The sequence below is a fragment of the Vicugna pacos genome, chromosome 29 (genome assembly GCF_048564905.1).
Source record: "Vicugna pacos chromosome 29, VicPac4, whole genome shotgun sequence".
NCBI lineage: Eukaryota > Metazoa > Chordata > Mammalia > Artiodactyla > Camelidae > Vicugna > Vicugna pacos.
In genome coordinates, this window is record NC_133015.1 from 6,694,935 (window position 1) to 6,717,193 (window position 22,259).

Consider the following 22,259-nt stretch of genomic DNA (forward strand, 5'->3'; position numbering starts at 1 on the left):
TGCTTTATCTCTGCTGATTAATGCTATTATAATCTTAGTTTTCGTGTCTCAGATCATTTCTGTTTGATAAGATAATTTTTCTCTCTTTTACGTCAATGGAATAAGTGTTAAAGATATTTTCTTTTATTCTTCAATAAATATTAAAAATATGCTAAGTCACAGAAACGTCGCCCTTTCTAGGAAGAGTGTATCTCTGGGCTAGCTCACGATGTTATAATGGCAATTTATAAAAGTGATCTAGTTTTCCATGAAGGCTTTTCGTGCTCCTAGCATGCTCACAGAAATGCTGCTGTGTTCAAAACATTTGGGAGTGTTTCTCTGCTACACAGATTTGGGTAGGTAAACACGATAAACATCTATGTTTCAAATACCCAGAACAGAAAGTTCAATTTTACATCCTATAGACAGACTGACAAAGTTCTCAAAACCTCATTCTAAATGCCTTGTGTCCACCTGATTGCTTCTAAAAGACAAACATTTCAGTCAAATCTTTTCAAAATGCCAGGCAGTAAATTATACCTTTCTCTCCCAAATGCCTCTATAATTGTGTGAATCTCAGTGACATATTCCTCTGCGTGTGATGACTTGTCAGAGGGATTAAAGTCCTCATTGCAGCTGGTGTATGCCTAATATAAACATGAGGTCACTAAAAGGGTTTAAATGGGGCCCAAATACAGATGCCTGGAATGATGTCCAGACCTGAAGATGCCCCGCCCCTTCATGGAGCACCCTAGGAGAGCCGTGGGAAGGCAGGGATCATATGCACCCTCTCCTTTGCACATGTCATCCCCAAAATATCAACACCCCACATCATTTGGAGGAATGCTCCATCATGACACGGACTAATAGGGAGACTGGTAACATACAGCTGATCCTTGAATAACATGGGTTTGAACAGTGCCAGTCTACTTAGATGCAAAAATTTTTCAATAGTAAATTGTACAGTCCTCCATGATCTTGAGCTTGGTTCAATCCATGGATTCAGAACTGTGGTCATGGAGGAAACGTGGATACACAGAGACAACTATAAATCATATGAAGATAGATTTTCACCAGCTCAGGAAGGTCCTTGCTCCAAACCTCTCCCTTCCCCTACCTCGATTCCCACAAGTTGTTCAAGGGTCAGCTAAATTTACTTTTCCTCATTGCCTGAGCTCTTCCAGCTCACCTTTTTTTTTAATAATTCCACTTTTCATTTAATTTCAATTGCTTCATTAACTGTGTTTTTAAGTGTTCCAAAACTAATTGGACACAGTTTTTATCTTCTCCTTGGCAACATATATATCTTCTATTTGACATTCTTCATCTGCCCTTCATTTATCTTTTACATTCCTCCTCCTTTTATAGTAACATTCGGATCCTGTATTGATTTCTTTGTGATCACTTGTAGGTAAAAGACTGGTTTAGAGGTTCACATGGAGAAGAGTGTTTGAAGTGAACAAGAATTACCCTTGTGACCAAAGATTTTTTTGCCTGTGGGCTCATTAGTTTTCAACCTCCTTCAATAACGGAGATGGGCAGATCACCGTTGTTCACAATGAAAACTTTCTCTTCTCCCCAGTGCCAGAGAGACAGATACTTTGATTTGCAGTCCCTACACTGTCTCTCGCAACTAAACCTGGTCCAAGTAAGCTCCTGCTATCCAGCGTGTGGACTTGGTTCCCTCTGCTGTAACCAAGTGGTTTCCAACTTGCTTTTCACGGTGAGACTCTTATCTGTAAGTGTGCATCAGTAAGTTTTTTCTATTATGAGAAACGTCAGGAATTTCTTTGCCTTCCTTCGGTGGGAGACTTGGGGAATCTCCTTTTGCCAGAGCTTCCTAATTTATGATTTATGATTTAGCACCTTAGATGTCTCCTAAATTATATTTTGCTTTTCTTTTCTTTTTAAAATAATCTCCTCTAAGAGCATACTTGCAGAGTTAACATCATAATTATATCGGAAACCTTTTGCTCAACAATTTTAACACAAGTGTTGGTCTTGTTTTTGTTAAAATTTACAGTAGCTTATTTTAGATATTATTTGATTTTATATCTTTCAAAATAATAATACTTTTGAGACTCCAGAATCTACCACTAAGATTATGGGACAAAGATACATATTAAAATGGATCACTGAACCCTGAATATATATATATATATATATATATATATATATATATATATACATATATATACACACACACACAATTAGTAGAATTTTTAAAAATTTATTGAGGAATAATTGACAGAAGTAGCAGTATATATTTAAAGCGCACAATGCAATTATTTGATATACATTTGAACTGTGGATTAATTACCAAGATTGAGATAATTAAAACATCCAGCATCTCAGAGAATTGAATTTTTTGTGGTGAAAATGCTTGAGATCTACTCTCAGCAACTTTCAAGCATACAATACCATGTTATTAACAATAGTCACCACGCTGTAAAACAGATCCTCAGAACTTCTTCTTCTAACTGAAAATATGCACCCTTTGACTTATGCCACCACATTACCCCTCCCCTCTGCCCCAGGCAACCACTGTTTTATTCTGTTTCTATGAAATAAACATTTACATTTTTTTTTTGAGATTCCACATACAAGTGATATTACACAGAATTTGTCTTTCTCTGGGTTATTTCACTTAGCATAATGCCCTCCAGGTACATCCATTTGTTGCAAATGGCAGACTTCCTTCTTTTTTACAGCTGAAAAATAAATAATGATAGAATAATAACATTCCACTCTATCTCCAGGTCATCCTTCTATACAGGAGAAATTTGTTTTTTACCTATTTTATATATAGTGGTTAACATTTGTAAATGTCAAACTCCCTAATTTATCCCTTCCCACCCCTTTTCCCCCAGTGACCATAAGATTGTTTATTGTGTCTGCGAGTCTGTTTCTGTTTTGTAGATGAGTTCATTAGTGTCCTCTTTTTTCTTTTTTTTCAGATTCCATATATGAGTGATAGCATATGGTATTTTTCTTTCCCTTTCTAGCTTACTTCACTTAAAAGGATGATCTCCAGTTCCATCCATATTGCTGCAAATGGCATTATTTTATTCTTTTTTATGGCTGAGTAGTAGTCCACCGTATAAATGTACCACAACTTCTTCATCCAGTCATTTGTTGATGGACATTTAGGTCGCTTCCATGTCTTGGTTAGTGTACATAGTGCTGCTATGAACTTTGGGGTGCATGTGACTTTTTGAATTTGAGGTCCCTTCAGATATATACCCAGAAGTGGGATTACTGGATAATATGGTAAGTCTATTTTTAGTTTTTTGAGGAATCTCCATAGTGTTTTCCATAATGGCTGCACCAAACTACATTCCCACCAGCAGTGTAGGAGGGTTCCCTTTTCTCCACACCCTCTCCAGTGATAAATGCAAACTTAAAGGGTGAATTATATATACAGCAAAACTATGATCATAGTAGATTCAAGTTTAATTTTATCTCAGAAAATATGTCCAGTTTACCATTCTAACATCACAATGAAGTAATAATTTAAATCAACAGCGTTGTTCACAGAAACTATTGTTTAGTTTATTCAGTGGCTATGAGTGAGGAGGAGGATTTTTAATTTGTATATTACATGAAATGGAGATGGAATCAATTAAAAATGGCTTTGGTTTCAGGCTTTCTTGTGACACAGTTAGTTATAAAATATTTCATACCTTTGAAGGGTTTAAACAAAAGTACAAAAATACTGCCATTGCCTAAGGGCAGTGGCTACTTACAGAGCATTCAATCCTACAATTTTTTAGATCCAAATAATGGCAAGTGTAGTGTAAGTACACTCTCTGAGTCATTTATCAGGCCAAGGCTGCACAGCACTATAAAGCCCTTGACGTAAAATACTATCAAGGAACTTGTATAGATATACCCATATGACAGGCAAACAAAATTCATCAGGCTTTATATATATTTCTTGATCTGGCTTCTGAAGGTTCAGATTAATGTTCTGTTTGTATTGATGGTCCTGAACAAAGGAATAAAAACCAACTTTGCTGCTCTTAAAGACAAAACAAACAAAAAAGCACAAGACTTTTTGCTTGTACTTTATAAATATTTAATCCGAAATATGATACTAATATTGAATTTTAATGTGCTCGCAGGCCACTGCAATTCTATTACATTGGGTTTATTTCTGTGGACTTACCTCCTGCATTGTGATCTCACTAAAATGGGGGAAACTTAAAGGTCTCCTCTGGCATAGGTTTAAATATTACTTTATCAGTTGTCATTAGCATGTCCCTAAATGATTGTTGTGATAAATTACATACTAATAGTTTAACATCCTAGCTTCTAGAGTATATGTTTCCCGGTAAACCCCTAAAATTAAATATTCAGAACTTTTCTGGAATGTTTAGTTATTTCAGAAAGTATTTTTATTTTTTCTCAAATTCACCATTACTGTTTGTCTCAGACTTGTCCCAGAGAATTGGATCAATGAATTTTGACCTTATCTCTTAAACGTCAAGTCTGCAATATTTATGTAACATAACTTCAAAATATAAGCAATTGTGATTGCAGAAATCATGAATATACATACATACATATATACATACATATGTATGAATATACATACATACATATATATATATTCTCATTGAGTTAATTCTCACTGGAAAGTAAGAATTGACATTTGGTGTCTTCTTAAAAATATATATTATATATATTTATCATAAATATATATAAAAAATATTCTAGCACTTAATTTTTAAGAAATTGCATTTTCTTGACTGCTACTGAATTTGAGCACTATTTAATATATATTTTCTGGAAAAATAGATATATTTGTCCTTTACTAAATGTGTTATTCATCTTTTTATCCAAATGTAAATTTCCTCATCTATTACAGTTGTCAGTCCTCCACCTCTTGCCTTGTGATTTTCCCTTCTCCATCTTTAACATGTGCCTATACTTATGACATCTTTTGCCAGACACAACATCCATCCATTTCCAGTTTTAATTCCCAGTGTTAAGAGCCACCAATTGTGCTCCCTTGCTGTGAATTACAGTCCCAGAATCAGCTTCCCCAAAGAGCTGCTGATAAAGCAATATTTCTCAAAATAGGCCCTTAACTCATCTCCCACACTCTGATATATTTCCCTTGCTGAAAACACAGTGATGTTTTTAACGCAAGTCTGAGCATGATGATTCATTTTAAAATCCCCCACTGGCTTTTCCTTGGCATTAGGATAAAGGACCAAATCCACAATTATTGTTCACAAGCCCTGACTCAACCTGGTACCCAGAGAACGCTCCAGCTTCTCCTCGCAGACATCTTTCCACCCACTCTCCTCCCCTCAGACCCTCTTCTTCCAACCCTCCTCCTAGCTCCCAGCTTCAGTACCATTTTCTCAAAGAAAAGCTCCCCTTCCATCTCAGATGTGGTGGGGTCCTTCACTTAGCTCTCTCAGAGCACACTCCCTCCTAACCCTTTGCATCATCCCTCATCCCAGTTGGTCTAATTGTCCCAGGTAATGCCTCTTAGAGTCCTTTGTTTCTTCTAATCTATCAGTATCCCGAGGGCAGGAACATCATCTGTCTTGTTCATCCTTGAGTCTCTCTTGCTAGCATGAAGCCTGGTACATGGTCAATATTTAGTGGAATAAATGAAGGGGATTCAATATCATGCAACAGAAGGTCAAATCATACACGGAGCCTTGCACGAATAGCGCAAGGCTGTTTAGAGACTTAATGTGCAAACTTTCGTTCTGGCTTTCAAAGGGAAGGAATACAATACAAGTCCACATTCCCTTAACTACAATTCCAAAGCCCCAAACCCTGAAATCAAAATTGCTTTGCCGTAACTGATTTGGTAGTAAGATCCAGCCTAAACTGATGTGAGGTGATCTGTAGTCTTCGTTTTGCATCTAATGTGAATTTTTCATACATAGAATTGTCTCAGATGTAGCATAAGAACTGCATTCCCTCTCAAAATTCAAAGAAAAAAAAATCTTAGTTCCAATTCACTCCCAGCAGTTTTAGTTAAGGTATTGGGACCTGCCCATTGAATTGTGTAACCTTATTTCATTGAGTCATTTTTTTCCAATCACTCATCTTAATATCTCCCAGAAGTGCTCCAGGAAATAAACTTTTGGAGAAACTGAAAAGCCTGATGGAGTGTATAAGGGTTGGGGTCAGGGGAAAGCAGACAGGGTTGAAACAGATTCAGATCCTTTAACCTGCAACTTCTAAATACGTAGGTAGAATTATCCTTTCCAACTCGGGTGGACTGCCACTCTGCCTCAGTGCTATGGTTAATGGAGATTCTTTTGTTTTTTATTTTTTGTGATTTCTGGCAGGTTCTCTATCAATAACAGCATTTTCATATATTATACTTCATTTGCTTTATTTGCAATACTTTCCTGAGTATTTCATTGGGAAAATGTGGACTATGAATCAGTAGAAGCTCAGTTTCACCATCTATATTCGGAATGGACTTAATATAGCAGCTGATTTTCTAACCTGACAGATTTTTATAGTCATTATTAATTCTAATATAATATAAACAATATGAGACACGTTATTGATACTGTTATCTTTTTTAAATAAATCTGTTCTATCAAATTTTGGTAAGTGCTTTATATTCTCTATTTCTTAAATTCTTTCAGCAAAAATATGTAGTAAGTATTATCTCTATGTTTACAGATAAAGAAACACAGAGATAGAAAGATTGATCGATTTTCCTAAGTTCTCACACACACACAAAGCTTCAGTTGGAACGCAGGGTATTCTGACTTCAAAGTCCCTCCTACCTAAAAACACAATAATTTTTTTCCTTATGTTGAAAAGTAAAGAGGAAAAAATTACTCAGATATTAGAAAATGCAGATGAGTCAAGTTTCAAGATCTGTTAACAACGAATGGAAACATTCACCTCTATCAAATTGTGTTATAAAGAAAATATTTGTTAGATAATATGCACTAAATTACCTGATATTTGATCCCATAGCAGATTGAGAGTTCTGTGAGAAATTATCTAATTTAATTTCAGGTACAATAATGTAAAATAAAATCCTTGTGGGCATTACTGTAGGGTTTGAACCCTAGAGTCAAACGTGCTACATGGAATTGAATTGCATCTTCTACTTACCACCTTTGTGATCTGTCAAGTTATTTTAATGTTCTGTTTCCATCCCTGCAAACTGAGTGGTGAATTTGGCTAGTCTGTTAAGGCATATGCAAAATAAATGGAGCATCAATGTCTACTTATTAAAGCAGTATTTTTAAACCTAGTATGGATCCTTACAATGTAAATTCAAATTTAGTAAGATCGTAGAGCTTTATTTATGACAAGTATTTGCTCTAATTGTCAGTGTACACCCTGAATATTTCAGTCAATAAAACTCACTTGCAACATTAAAATGACCATTAACCAAGGATTATTATTACTATGGACACACAAAGAAAAAAATATCCAGATGTAAAACATCTTCACTTAAAAAATTCCTAAGTATCTGATTTAGGAATCTTTATATTTAGCGTCATGATGAAAAGCATTTTTTTTTTAATACTGGAGTTGGCATCATTTCAAATTATATGTAATGCTAGGCTGAAATATCTTCAGTTAAATTAAGTGGAATATAGTCAAAGCAAGATGGACATTTTACTGAACATCATCATAAACTGGACATGGTTTAAAATAAGTTTACTAAAGGTTTCTTAGGTTTACTGAGCATTCTGTCAATAGAGGTATGATTCACAAACTTTGATGCAGGCAATAGTTCTTAAATTTAGATGAAGTTCAGTATTCTGCTACCTAGCAAAGGCCTGCATGTTCTTTGAAATTTATCTTGTTTAGAAATTATGCTATTAATCCCCAGCATTATTGTGCTGAAGGACCACTGGGAGTATGAGATGTACTAGTTATTACTATATTTAAAGGGTAGAGTTTTCAAAAGAGTGTAGCCCTTGAAATGGAATAAATTTAAGACTTTTGTCTATGGTAAAGAAGAATAAAAGACCTTGAATCAGAACATATTATTGAGAGTTTATTTTAATTCTTCACAAAGTTATCTTGACCTTGTTACTATATCTGATTTCAAATAAAGTTTGCAAAATACATTTTCTTGGCCCAAGACATACACTTAGAGTAAATTCATGTGATGATCTAAGGTGAGTGGCCATCTCTCTGAACTTCAGTTACCTCTTTCTACATGAAAATCTATGTAGCCAATCATTTATCTTTCTGTTTCCTCTTTCATTTTTCATTCATTCTTTCCCTCATTGACAAATATCTGAATAGTTACGTTAGGCATTGTTCTAGGGTCCCAAGATACATGACAAAAACAAACCACCAAACCTCAGTGATGCTTTCATTCTACGGGGAATAATAACATCTAATTCATAGTAATTGTATACATAATAAATAAGGTGGATGTATGGGAAATAATCTGTCTCTACTCCCTGCCCCAGTAATTCTTAGCTTTCTGCTAGTCTCCTTCATCCAGACTTCCCACCTTGTAATTAGATTTGCTTCTTTGTGTACTGGAATGCGGAAGATCTGCCTTTTAATTCAGCACTTCTGGTCGGCACTTGAATTAGTAAATTCATGAATGATGCTGAGCAGACATTCAATAATAAGGTTGAAAATAGGATTCTGACCAAACAAGACATATAAATAAAGAGTGATACATTTTCACCTACAAAACCAGTAGGCTGTCTATGGAATTTCTAATAAGAGTCTAAAACAAAAGTAGGGATGAATTCTATAGTCTGATTTATGCTATGGTCTTAAAAATTCACTATTTTGTTAATAGATGATATTTTACATTAGACACCCATTAATAAAAATGCATTCATATCATTACAGTATGAAATATTTGAGGAGCAATCTTGTCTGAAATAGGTGAAGTTTCCTATTTTAGATGATTTTTTTTGTTCTTTTTAAAGGTTTTATTTATTTATTTATGATGGATGTATAGTCAGTTACAATGTGTCAATTTTTGGTGTACAGTATTTTATTTTTAATTATCTTAAGATTAATCTGGTGACAGATTACTTACTAGCAATTTTACTATACTGCATGTTTAATGACCTTATTGTTACTTCCCTTTTCCAAAAGAGAAGTCTATACTATGTTAATAGGCAAAATTCACTTGTTAAAAATGACTAGTTAGCAATCAATTTGAAAGAGTTTTTTGGCACCAACTCCTGGTTTCGTTCATTATCTCATTATTTGTTCTTTTTCTAAATTATTTTCTATTATTTACTTTCTTTTCTTGTCTAATTTTTTTTTTTTGACTAGCTTTAGGCTTAGTTTCTTCTTTTTCTAGTATTTCAAGGAATAAAGTTGGGATATTGACTTCAGCTCTCTTCTTTTTTAGTGTAGACATATATGGCTGTAAATTTCTCTCTGAGCATTGCCTTTGCTGCACCCCATGCATTTTGGTATGTTAGGTGCTCATTTGCTTTCATTTCTAAATACTTTCCATTCTCACTTGTGATTTCTTCATTGACCCATTGGTTGTTTAAGAATATATTGTTTATCTTCCACATATTTGAAAATTGCCCAGTTTTCCCTCTGTTTTTGATATCTACCCTGTGGTCATCAGAGAAGATATTTTGAATGATATTTATCCTTTAAAACTTACTGTGACTTGTTTTGTGGCATAACGTCGGATCCCTTCTGGAGAATGTTCCATGTGCACGTGAGAGGAACGTGCATTCAGCTGCTGTTGGGTGGAGTGTTCTATAGGTATCTCTTACGTATGGTTGGTTTATGGATGACTGTTCAGTTCGTCTGTATCCTACTGATGCCCTGTCTAGAAGTTCCATCCATTATGGAAAGTGATGTATTAAAGTTCTCAAACTCATTGTAGAGCTACTCATCCCTTGATTTCTGTCAGTGTTTGCTCCATATATACTGGGTTCTGTTTCTTGTGTGTATAAGTTTATAACTATTATGTTATTTAGTGATTTGACCCTTTGATCAATATATATATCCTTTTTTTCCCTTGTAACAGTTTTTGACTTAAAGCCTATTATGTCTGATCATGTGGTCACCCTGTTCTCCTTTTGTTACTATTCGTATAAAATGTCTTTTTCCATCCTTTCATTTTCAAGCTATTTATGTATTTAGATCTAAAGTAAGTCTTACAGACGATCTATAATTGAATTACATTTTTCTGTCCATTCTGCAAATCTCCGCCTTTTGTTTAGAGAATTTAATCCACCTATATTTAAAGTTTCTCATTTCTTGCATAACTAACTCCTTTTGTGCTTAGTTGATTTTTTGTATGAGTCATTTTAACTTACTTATTTCATGTATTATATATACATGATTGTATGTGATTATTATATTTAACATCCTAAATTTATAACAATCTACTTCCAGTTAATAACCAATTTAACTTCAAAAGTGTACCAAAACCCTTCTGCTTTACAGCTTCACCTCATCCTGCTTTATGTTTCTGTTATCACAAATCCATCTCTATACATTTTGAGGCTATAGGATAGATTTTTTTATGAACTTGCCTTCACCAGAGCTCTATGGGTTACTAAGTAGTGCCTAGTATCGTATCATTTCAAACTGGAGGACTCCCTTAAAGATCTCTTATAGGGTGGATTTAGTAAGAATTAACTCCCTCAGCTTTTATTTATCTAGAAAATTCTTAATTTCTCCCTCATATTTGAAGGACTAATTTGTGAGTTAGAGAATTGTTGATTAGCAGGGATTTCCCCCCCCCCCCAGCACTTTCAATATGGCGTGTTCTATCATCTGGCTTTCGTATCTGATGAGAATTTGCTGTTTATCTTTTAGAGGATCTGTAGTACATGATGAGTCACTTCTCTCTTGCTTTCATGACTAATTTCAGGACTTTCCAAAATTATTTTTTTGCAAAGACTATATTTCTTACTGTATATGGACACTGAAATGTCTGTTCCTTAGCTTCTGTTCAACTAGGATATTGACAGAGATTCCTTTAAACAGAAAGAGTAAAAATAATGAAACAAACGAATAGACAAGAAAACAGCTCACCCAGTCTTTGCAGGTGGACTGAGTGCCCAGGCACTCCTTCCACACTTAGCCTGGATTCCACTGAGTTTGTGAAATGATACTTAGGTGAAAGATGAGAGTCTTCTCAGATCATTTTTGAGAATGCCTCTTGCTGTGGTCAAGAGCATAGGCTTGCAAATTCCCCCGTATACAGTGGTGCTTTTGAAAATTCTAATTCCCCCAAGAAATTCTCCCCAGCTTTTGCTTCTAGTCAAAACATAGTATAGTCTTTTGTTCCAAGTACCTGTGAATTGTAGTTCCATTTGCAATGTTTTCAAGCAATTCCTTCCTCCTTCCTGGCCTGAGTTCTGAGTTATATGAACAGAGACAAGTGCCTTGTGTTCAGCAGTTGCAGACAGGTCAGGACCAATACAGACAATCATTTGTCGAAAAAGTTGCTCCATTCCTTCTGGAACCAAGGGAGTGAGTCCCACATTGGGAAAGGAGGCATTCCTCTTCACGACTGGAGGTGGTGGGACAAAGGGAAGTGAAAACATCACAGAGCTTTCCCACTACTTTGAAGGTGCCTTTTAATTTATTATTAATTCATTATTTACCTAATTCATTATTAACTTGGTTACACCGCACCTTTGACTGTTTGTCCAGAGTTGTGACAAAGTTGCCTTCAACAGTTTTTGCTTGCTTTTCAATGTTTCTGTGAGGGGAATGAGAGTTTAGAGCCACTTCTTCTACCATTTTGCAGACATCATACTTTACTTTGTAAAGGAAATCTGAGCAGGAAGAGAATATAGGAGAGTCCCTATCAGAAGGCAGCCCCAGCCAGAAGGCATGGTGACAATAAAGCACAATTGGCTTGTTCAAAATGCCCTTAAGACCTAATTGGACTTTTATGTATTTCTCTGTCCCAGCAGAAGCCAAATTTTACTACAAAGAAATTAACAATAAATTCAACCCACCTAGAGTCTTAGAAAGTAAAATGACCAAATTATATGCATATTGTATTTTAAGAAAATATAATGGATTTTAGAGTAAATTAATATTACTTCTGTCTTGTTCTGATTGTTCACTACCCTGAATAAATTATCCTGGTGTAAATTATGTCATAATAATAAAATCTTTATTTGGATTATGTCAACTGGCCATATCTGTGAATTATTTGATCCAGTAATTTGACCCTTTCCCGACATCTACTGTGTTGGATATCTTCTCTTTGCCTCTCAGATCCACCCTGCACTTGAATCTCTGAAGATTAACTTACATAAAACACATTAAAGGGCACCCACATGCAAAGGCTTTCTGGTTGGATTTAGTCAATAGGAAAACATTTTCCAAAGATCCATGGGAGAATATATTACAATATTATTTCCTTGAGCCCTTATTTTGGGGTTGTCCCTCTGTTACCCCAAAAGGTAAAGACCTCAGTTCTTGTCAAACCCAAAAGACAAGTTTGCAGTCAGGAAACAGTGCATTGTGATGCTGAACATTTTCAAAGATTTATTTTAAAAGAAAGGAAAAGTACACCCCCAAGAACAGGAGGTGGGTTGATCCAAGGGAGGGAAAAGCAGCAGTTTTTGTCCCCTCTTTCTCTCATACGCTTACTCAGAAGTTGTCTCTTGACTGACTGACGGCTGTTGTCCCTGGAGCGGTTAGTCCTGTTTGGCCCCTTTGCACACGTCCTTGCGCGTGGTGCACACAGAAGAACCCATGGGGTGGGGGTGGGGGCCGTAAACTACAATGTGAATTATAATGCAATGAACATTGGGTTGTGTCCGGTTAAATCCTTTCTGCTACCTCGCCATTGTGGCTGTTGGGTTTTAACCAGTTTCTTGCTGGCACTCATTTAGAAGAAGTAAAATTCCTTTATGCTGGAGGCGGGCATAATGCCATCTTCCGGACCATCCTCCCTCTCCTCCATCTATCTGCCCTGCATCCCCAGTTGTCTAACTACCTAACACCTCAACCAGATGAAGCTTCTCTTTACATGGCAGCTCTCTCCATAACAAATTTCCATTTGAGGTTCCAGAAATTCTATCTCCCCAGGCTCATTCAAAAGGGCTAGGACTCTGACTAGCCTGGGAGTCCTGACTGACTCATGTAGTTTCCTTGTGTCTTGCCTACTTTATATTTAGTCCCTTTATAAAACCTTCCTTCAGTTATCCTAATTTTAACTTGCTGTCTGCTTCCAGCTGGGACTCTGACTGATAAACATACTAAGTGTAAGTCTTTGAAACTTAATATTTTAATTATCCATAAAGATAGCTTTAGGAATAAAGACATCAAAAAGATAAATACTCAGCCTTCCTTTTAGGAGAGCCGTATCAAGTTGTTTAGTAACAAAATGATAAAACACATTCCAAGTCTCACCATAACTATGTATCTTCTATCTCTCTACATGCAAATATGTCTAATTAAACATTTGTATTTATAGCTACAATATAATTATATTATCCATAACTGTATTTGCTGATTTAACAAGATATATTACACACTGCCAGCATATTAAAAACAAAATCAAATTAATGAAATAATTGCATTTTTCTAGTTGAGTAGCATATAGAAATGCCTGTATAAATATACTTGCTGTGGGTGCTGTTATGGTACTTTGAGCAATAATGAAAATCTACTACACAAATATAAATTCAGACATGTTGAATATTGCTTCTAAATTAAAATAAAAAGAAAGAAATATAACTTCTTCCTGCACTGGGATTTTTTAAGGTCACATAAGTTTATCTCAGTTTAATTAGAATTTGAGATCCAATTTCAGGGTACATTTGGCAGGTTTCAAATCATATTTGAAGAAATGATAAAATAAATATTTGAGAAATCTCTTGAGATAATCATCTTAAAACTGTATAAAATAAGGTACAAGATTAAGTTATTGACAGTTACAGAAGTATAGCAATTTTATTTTAAAAGAACTAAGGACAAATCAACATAGTTCTAAATTCAAAAACAGAGAGAGGGAATCAAAAATAATATAGTGAGGGGAAAACAGTGTCTGAAAATAAATTATGAACATCACATATAATTTTTGAGCTCCTCAATCGTATAGAAGAATTAACTACTATAAAGCTTGAGAAAGTTGTGTCCAGTTGAGTTCAAAAAGCTAATCACTACTTCATATAGTCCCATGTTCTTTGCTGCGGCTTGGATTTTATTTCTGTGATTGCAGATTTCTGGGCCGGGCAACACATGCTTAAATTTTACTGATAAAAACAGGGGTTGGTTGAAAAGTACCAAGATATTCAAGTTTTAATGCACATCCGGAGTTATCATTAATCATTTTTCTCTGGCATCTTTCACAATGGATGCCTCTTCCCTTTGGCAGTGTCTATGGTAGACCTGTAATTACAGCTACTCAAAAAGCATGTGTGACTGTTTTCTAAGGCAGAAAGTTCTTTATGGGAAGCACCTAACTCAGCCATCTTTGCTTGGCCCAGTACTGAGCATATGCTTTGCACAGAGAAGGCACTCCAGAAATTATTAAACTGAAACATCACGTTGCTAAAAGACTGAAAGTCATCATGGAAAAAAGATATCAAATCTACTATGTCTGGAATATTTCCCCATCCAACTACTATTCATCCCCTCACTTATAAGAAATAGAACTTGCCTACTGGTACATGAGAGAGAGTAGTGGGTTTAAATAAGATGACATTGATGATAATCCCACCTCAACCAGTATCTAATTCTGAAAATGCAGATAAACCACAGCATCTGATGTGCTGAGATCAGGCATCTTTACTTATAAAATTAAGGAATCCAAAATTAGAATGGGACTGAACATGTGCGAAAGGTTTGCTAATATGAAGCTAATATATTTTAATGAATGCAAATCAATTCATAGCATTTTAATTCAAATGTATGCATTTGGAGGTAATATTTTATAGGTTTGTGGTAATTTTATAGACTATATATTTACATGTTTAGCATATATTATATGATGTTTGCTTTTTGCTGAAGTCACAATCTTGATAAAAAATCATAAATACATGAATCTGATTAAACTGCATGAAAGGGGTATCCAAATGTTGTGTATATACTTCACAATTAAAAATAAATTGCATGCAGCTCACTTGTTTTAATGTACCTCATTTTTAAATACATAATCTAGAAATAATTCCAATACTGACTCCTGATAGCAAGGTTAGGGTCTATCTGTAGAATTTACACATATTAAAAGCATTGAGAAGCTGATTTTGAATATTCTTCATAAAGATGTTACTTTTCATATGAGTATTAAAACCCAACAATTTAAAAAAAAACTAAAATACTGTAAATTGAAAGCTTAGTTTCACTTTATTCACCACTACTTCAAATGTAAGCACATATTCCTTTTAATACTACCACTTAGTAATATCTCAGTTAAAAAGAAAGACAAGCAATTATGACATAGTCAATATATTATCTACTATGTATTCTTCTCTCACTGTTTGTCTTCTAGGACAGACGAGAACAATGACTATACTTCAGAATGTAGAGTTTAATGTCATCAGCTGGCACTCTAATCATTCTTAGGTTTTCCCTGTCTGAGGAGCCTACTTATTTCTGAGGAAACAAACACAATGGCTTTGCGGGGTGGTCAAGGATCACTTTTAATTTGCAGTTTTCCAAATGTGCTCCACGTTTGGAGAAACAGATAAACACTGTCTTTACCCTCCTCTTACCTCTTTGCATCATATTAGAAAAAAAGGACTCTCAGAATGTTATGAAAAAGCTGTGAAACAATTTCTTCCTCAATATTCTTGAGGAAAACTTGTCCTTAAATTCCTAAGCCTGTTAATAATATATTTGTCTTGGTTTATTTAAGATGCTATAACAAAAATACCACAGACTGAGTGGCTTTGTCAACAACAGAAAGTTATTTCTCACAGTTTTGGAGGCTGAGAAGTTCAAGATCAAGGTACTGGCAGATTTAGTAACTGGGGAGAGCCCACTTCCTGATTCGTAGAGGGCTGTCTTTTTTCTGTGTCTTCGCTTGTTGGAACATGCAAGACAGCTCCCTGAAGTCTCTGTTATACTGGCATCAATTCCATTCGCAAAGATTCCTCCCTCATGACCTAATCACTTCCCAAAGATTCTACCTCCAAATGCTATCTCACTGGGAGTTAGGATTGAACATGTTAATTTTCAGGGGACACAAACATTCAGTCTACAGCAATATTTTAACAAAAAAATAGCATATTTTGGAGGAAGAGCATCTTTGGTGAAGCAATATAAATTATTTTCTTAGAAAACAAAGAATGGACTCAAAATGTGAGCACTGACTGCAAGAATGAACGCTGTACTCCCTCCTGAAGAATCTCGTGACCTTCTCCATGTGGACGTGTCAGTCAGCAATTTTAAATGAGATAAAATATGATTTCATGTAACATTACTGCACTGAGTTCAAAGACCTGTTGAGGCTCGGTGTAATCATGTCCCAGTAAAAAGAGGAGAAGATATCGCGCTGGCAGATGGACTGCAGCGAAAGAGTTAATTGCCTGGGCACCGGCAAAATTGATCTTGGATTACTCCAAAGAGTCCACAGAACACAGGAGGAATACAAGGAACAGAACCAAGCTCACTTGTTAGAAAAGTAATCCTTTTATGGTCTGGGCAATTTAAACTCCTCTGTAATGGGAATTCTTTTTTCTAATATAGGTCTTGTAAAATACTTTCAGATGTTCACTGGCATCTTCAGAGCTCTTTTAAAACCATTTTAGGTTCACTGGATATGAAGTAGATAAATCAGTACCTAGAGTACATGGGTCAAAACACATTTCTTGAACCATAAAAATGGGATTCTAACCAAAAGTATTAAACATCAAAGAACATTATTCTATATCACAGTGTGATTCCACAGATATATAGCTTTATTATAGGATATCCTCAGAGATCTAGTAATATGATGTTTTATTCCACGTGTCTAAAAAAGAGTTATGGCTAATTTGCACAAGCCTTCTTATATATGTGGACAGAAATTACCAGATCATAAAATATTGTTTAATCACAATGCTATATTTTACAGAACCACAGGTGTATAAAGTGGGTAGTGGGTTTTTTTTTCATTGCTAATATATATCCTCATTTACATGAATTCCTCTGGGATATCATCAAGTGCTTGTTTTAAAAGCATCTTCAATTTTTTAAAACATTATGCTTAAAAATAATCAAAGAATTTAAAGGGCCTAAAACTCATTTGAATACAAAAAGTTTCAGATTTAATTTTCCTCAGCATGTTGAAATTGTTAATTTAATTTAATTAAACCACTGCTCTGCATATCCTTTTATTAAAATGACAAGTAGCTTTAGTTAAACTCGACAAATATCCGTAAAATTCAACTAAAACCGTAGCCTATAAAATTATCTGTTACTCATAGATTTTTCAGGAAAAAAGTAAGTGCATGTAAATGCCTTAGGACATAGAAAGATTGCTCCCTGTTACGGGGCTAATAGGGGCCCCAGGAGATTTGAACCCACAATAGAAGACAGGTAAATATATTCAATCTAAAATTATGAGGGTTGGTACCTTTCATAATCATCACCCGGGACTCACACACTCCAGACACACCCAGAAGAGGACTTCCCTGGATGCTCGGGGCTTCTTGGCTTCTTTCCCTTTATTAGACTCCAAATTTCAGTCTTCTCTAGTAGAAGCCATTCCTTTCTGGGTCTGGGAGCTGGAGAAGTAGAGAGATGCAAGTCAGGGCTACACATTTCAGTTATGTAAGATGAGTACGTTCAGAAGGTCTAATGCCCATAGCATGATGGCTATAGGTAATAGTGCCGCACCTTGGGCTTGAAATTTGATAGAAAGTAGCTCTTACGTGTTCTCACCACACATGCGTGTGCACGCGCGCACATACACACCACACCTACGTGAGGTGACAGATATGCTAGTTAGCTTGATTGTGGTGATTATTTCAGAAAGTATACCTTAAATACGTACAACAACAACAAAAAAAGAAAATGCAGTCTTCAGCTAAGAGAAGACTGAAATGTATGAATCCTTCTAGTAGTGGAAGAAAGTGGAATTATTATAAAGGGACTGGTACATTCCTAGAGTCTCCACCAACCTCCCTTACATGCACAATATTACTCCTCCAAGACAGTCCATCCCACTCTACCTAGTAACTGTGTCCAGCTCAGAGTCCAGGATCTCTGGGTCTTCTATCTGGTTTACATGTGGCTTCTTGTGGTCTGATTACTTATAAACAAGAAATAAAATAAGACAATCACAGTGATTATATCCAATGGTTATTGTACAGAATGTGTAACACACAACAGTCAATGGTCACAAGCGATTATAAAATCTTGCCGGGCAGGGAATGTGAAGACTGCCTGCCTCTGCAGTGAGGGAAGGTCCTCAGTGAAGAAATCTGCTGTTATCTGCTTCTGCCTTTTGCGCAAAATATCTTGCTTGCCGTTTTCCAAATTGTTTGCCTTTGCTCTCTCAACATTAATTTTATAAAACGGATTGTTTAAAAAAAATAGCCCCATAGTAACAGTGTCATTGAAATGCAGAATGCAGTGGGAGTTATTCTGAATGCACAAGGGGAAAAAAGGTCATTAGGAAAACAATCCTTCTATGAAATTCTTTGAAAAGCACTATAAAACAGAATGGGAGTAAAATAGCTTTAAAAGTTAATTTCTTACAGAGCAGTTATTGCAAATTTGTTTCTGTACATCAATTTTAAGATCTTTCTCTCACCCCAAATCAGGTATGATCAACCTCAATTAGAGATTATAAAATAGTCCATATTTAATAACTAATACCTTCTTTATTTATCAGAAAAATATTTTAGTTAGAAATTACATAAAGATTCTATACAAATTGAAAAAAATGTATAAAAGCTAGACAATGAAAACTATGATATCTTACTGAAATAGATTCAAAACTGTAATGACATATTTTCATGATGGGGAAGCAAGAATGGAACAATGGAAGTATCAAGTCTCTCCAAATTAATCCATGTTCAAATAATCAAAATCACAAAAGAACGTCTATGAACTTGTCCAATTCTATTTTTAAATTCATCTTGAAGCTAAAATTCTAGGAGCATCTAGATGCAAGAATATTTGAAAAAATTTTAAAAATATGGAAATAAATATCTTTGCAGTTAAGACTGGTCACAAAATGTACAAAAGAGACTGAAGGCTTGGAAGAACGGATCTTAGCTGCAGAACATTAGGCTAACAAGGACAGGTAATTAATCAGTTTTCTTCCTGACACATGGAAAATAATTAGTCATCTGTGATTTAGCAGAAAGTGCATAAACACCAGATGTTTCTATTCTGCTATATACCATACAAATTTTTTTTATTGAAATATCTAAAATTGAAATGAAACTTAAAGAATCTAGCAGGGTGGCTCCATCTTCATATTAAGAGTAAAGAAAATTCCTGCCATACTGGTAACATTTTTGAGTTAATATGAACAGATTAACTCACTGTTTTACGCCATTAAGTCTTGAAAAGACTATTAACAGTTAATCTTACTTATCTATTCTTATTAAATCTTTAATATATCTTATAGTCAAGGTAATTCAATGAGATAACACAGTCAGCCCTGAGAATAAAAATATGTAAATTATAGATTTGTCTGACAGCAAATTCAATCACTTCACATCAAAAAGAACTTTCAGAATTTAAAGTGTCATATATTAAAAATCCACATATCTTAATATAGATAAACTAATAAGACGATATTAGTATGATATATTGAAATACAATTTTTGAAAGACATACAACTATTTAGGAATTTGTTTTATGTATAATGATATATAACCATCACCATCATCATTAATGCTACGAGATACATCTCTTCTCTGAAGTCCAAGAACAACACATTGCTGAATGGTAATTATTGCAATTTGCTCTATATTACTGATTTACTTGCATATTTTAATCTTTTTACTACCTTTTAAATAATAATACATGATATATGCAAAAATGTATACAGCATAGAATTGTTAAAGTTAAAAAAAAATGAACATCTTTGAACACTGAAATCAAGAACAAATTATTACCAGTAACACCCTTCTTAGCATCATTTGTTTTTAAGTTTTACAATAATTGTGTATGGAGTATGTGGGGTTTTGGAACTTGCCTCTTTACAAATTTCATTACATTTCCATGATTCACACGTTTTTTGTGCATTGTGGTAGTTTACTTATTTTTTTCACAAATTTTTTTTGTCTTTATTGACGTATATTGGATGTACAGCATACTGAACATACTTAGATTACACAATTTGAGAAGCTTTGATCCATGGATATGCCCTTGAAGCAATCATCTCATTGCGATAGAACAGGAATGACTCTCAGATGGCCAACGGGAAATGATGACTGGGGAGTCACTCTTAGGAGCAGAACTGGAGCGTAAATCAAGAAACATCCCCCAACCCCAGAGTAGTGGCACCTGGCGACCTTAATGCAGCTGGACTCTGACTTACTATAGACCAGTGCTATGTACTTACATTTCTTTCCCTTTTGAATGGTAGTGTGCATAGGAGTTATATCATAAAACCACTGCACATTAGTTGTGTGGAAAGCAAATAACTTATCTTTTAATTTTGTAGATCAAGAGGAGTAACTTCTGAGGAGACCCAACTGGATCTGTTAGCATAGTCAGGTGTTTGAGCCTAATACTATGACTGGATGATTCATTTGAGTATCTAAGAAAATAATGAATTTTTACATTTCTTTCAAATTGAATTTGGGAGAACAGATTGAACGTGGTCAAAGAGCTGACTATGGTAGACTGAGTACCCTAATGGCCTCAGTTGATAGTTGCCCACATCTTACCTTTCGTCTTCTAATGTCACTGTTTTTCCCAGACATTTTCCCCTGGTTTTCGGGTTTCCTACATTCGCTGTGAGTATATAATCAGGCAACCTGGAGGGAGCTAGACTCCTGAAGAAAGGGGGTCTGCTTAACAAAGCCAGGCTGTCCTGGCTAAGAGTACCCCAGTCATCCAGCCCTAAATGTAACACTCCAGAAACCCTAAATGATTCAATGCAAAATACACAAAAGGAAAACACTCAAGTTTTTAGAAGAAATGCGGAAAAATATTTCCATGAGCTGTAGATAAACAAAGAATTCTTAAACAGGAATTTGGACTAGTCATAAAAGAAGTAATCGATAAACTGGACATTTTTAGAGCTGAAAACTTTTGTTCATCAGAGAATACCATTAAGGCAATAAGGAAGAGGATATTTGCCACATATGAATATAATTATACTAAAATATTTTATAACATGTGGTTTTAAATGCAGTATAGAATATTACATATGCTATATGCAATATATTTCATATTATGTGTTTATATATTTATAATATATATTCTGTAACATATATACAGCTCCATATATATAACATATTTATAATTTCTGCTATACGTATTTAAGCCTTCATTCATTTGATAGGGACATTAATGTTTACAAACAACCATTTAAGGTAACATGAGCTTACATTCTTGGGTGCACATGTCATCTTTCTCTGTGTGCATCCTTTATGTCATGGAACATCCATTGTTCCACTGTGTGTATGACAGCACATTAAGAGCCACTGAGCAAAAGTGTTACATAGCATATTTCTGTTAAATTTACTGACCTTAAAACCATCTGTCCTAAACTGAAATGTTCAGAATTATCAGTAGCTAGTTTATTTATGTGAAAATAAATGATGTACAATCTAAATTAAACCAGAGAGATAGCATAAGTGGCCCCAAATTAGCCAAATAGGACCCTTCCATCTTCCAGTTCTGGGACATAATAAAATTTGCTCAGCTACTGAAAAGAGTGATGGACCAGATGTGCACTGCGTCTTAGACAGAATGCAAAATCTGACTCTAGGAAATGGACGAAATGAATTCAAAACAAAGCACATTTATTCTGATGTCCTTAAATTATTAATAATATTTAGGGTATTAAAGAATAATAAAAATCACCTGTGTATGCACCATCTGGCTTAAGATATAAAACATTGTCAGTAGAGTTAAAGATGTGTTATAACCAGATTTAATGAAGACCCTTTTTTCTGCATAGAAATCTCTGCAGTAATTTTGTTGATTAACATTTACATGCAACACTTTAAAAGAATTATATATAAATATAATATTCTATAATATTTTATATACCTAAAAGGTATATATTCTGTGTATATGCACACAAGTATATTTGTATATGTCTGAATGTATGTAGAAAACTATTTAAATTTTTTTAAAGTATCATGTATTTGATATATTTCCTGGACTTGAAACAAGTGTAATTTTAACTTTCAGCACTTAAAATTAAATATATCTCAACCAATTACATC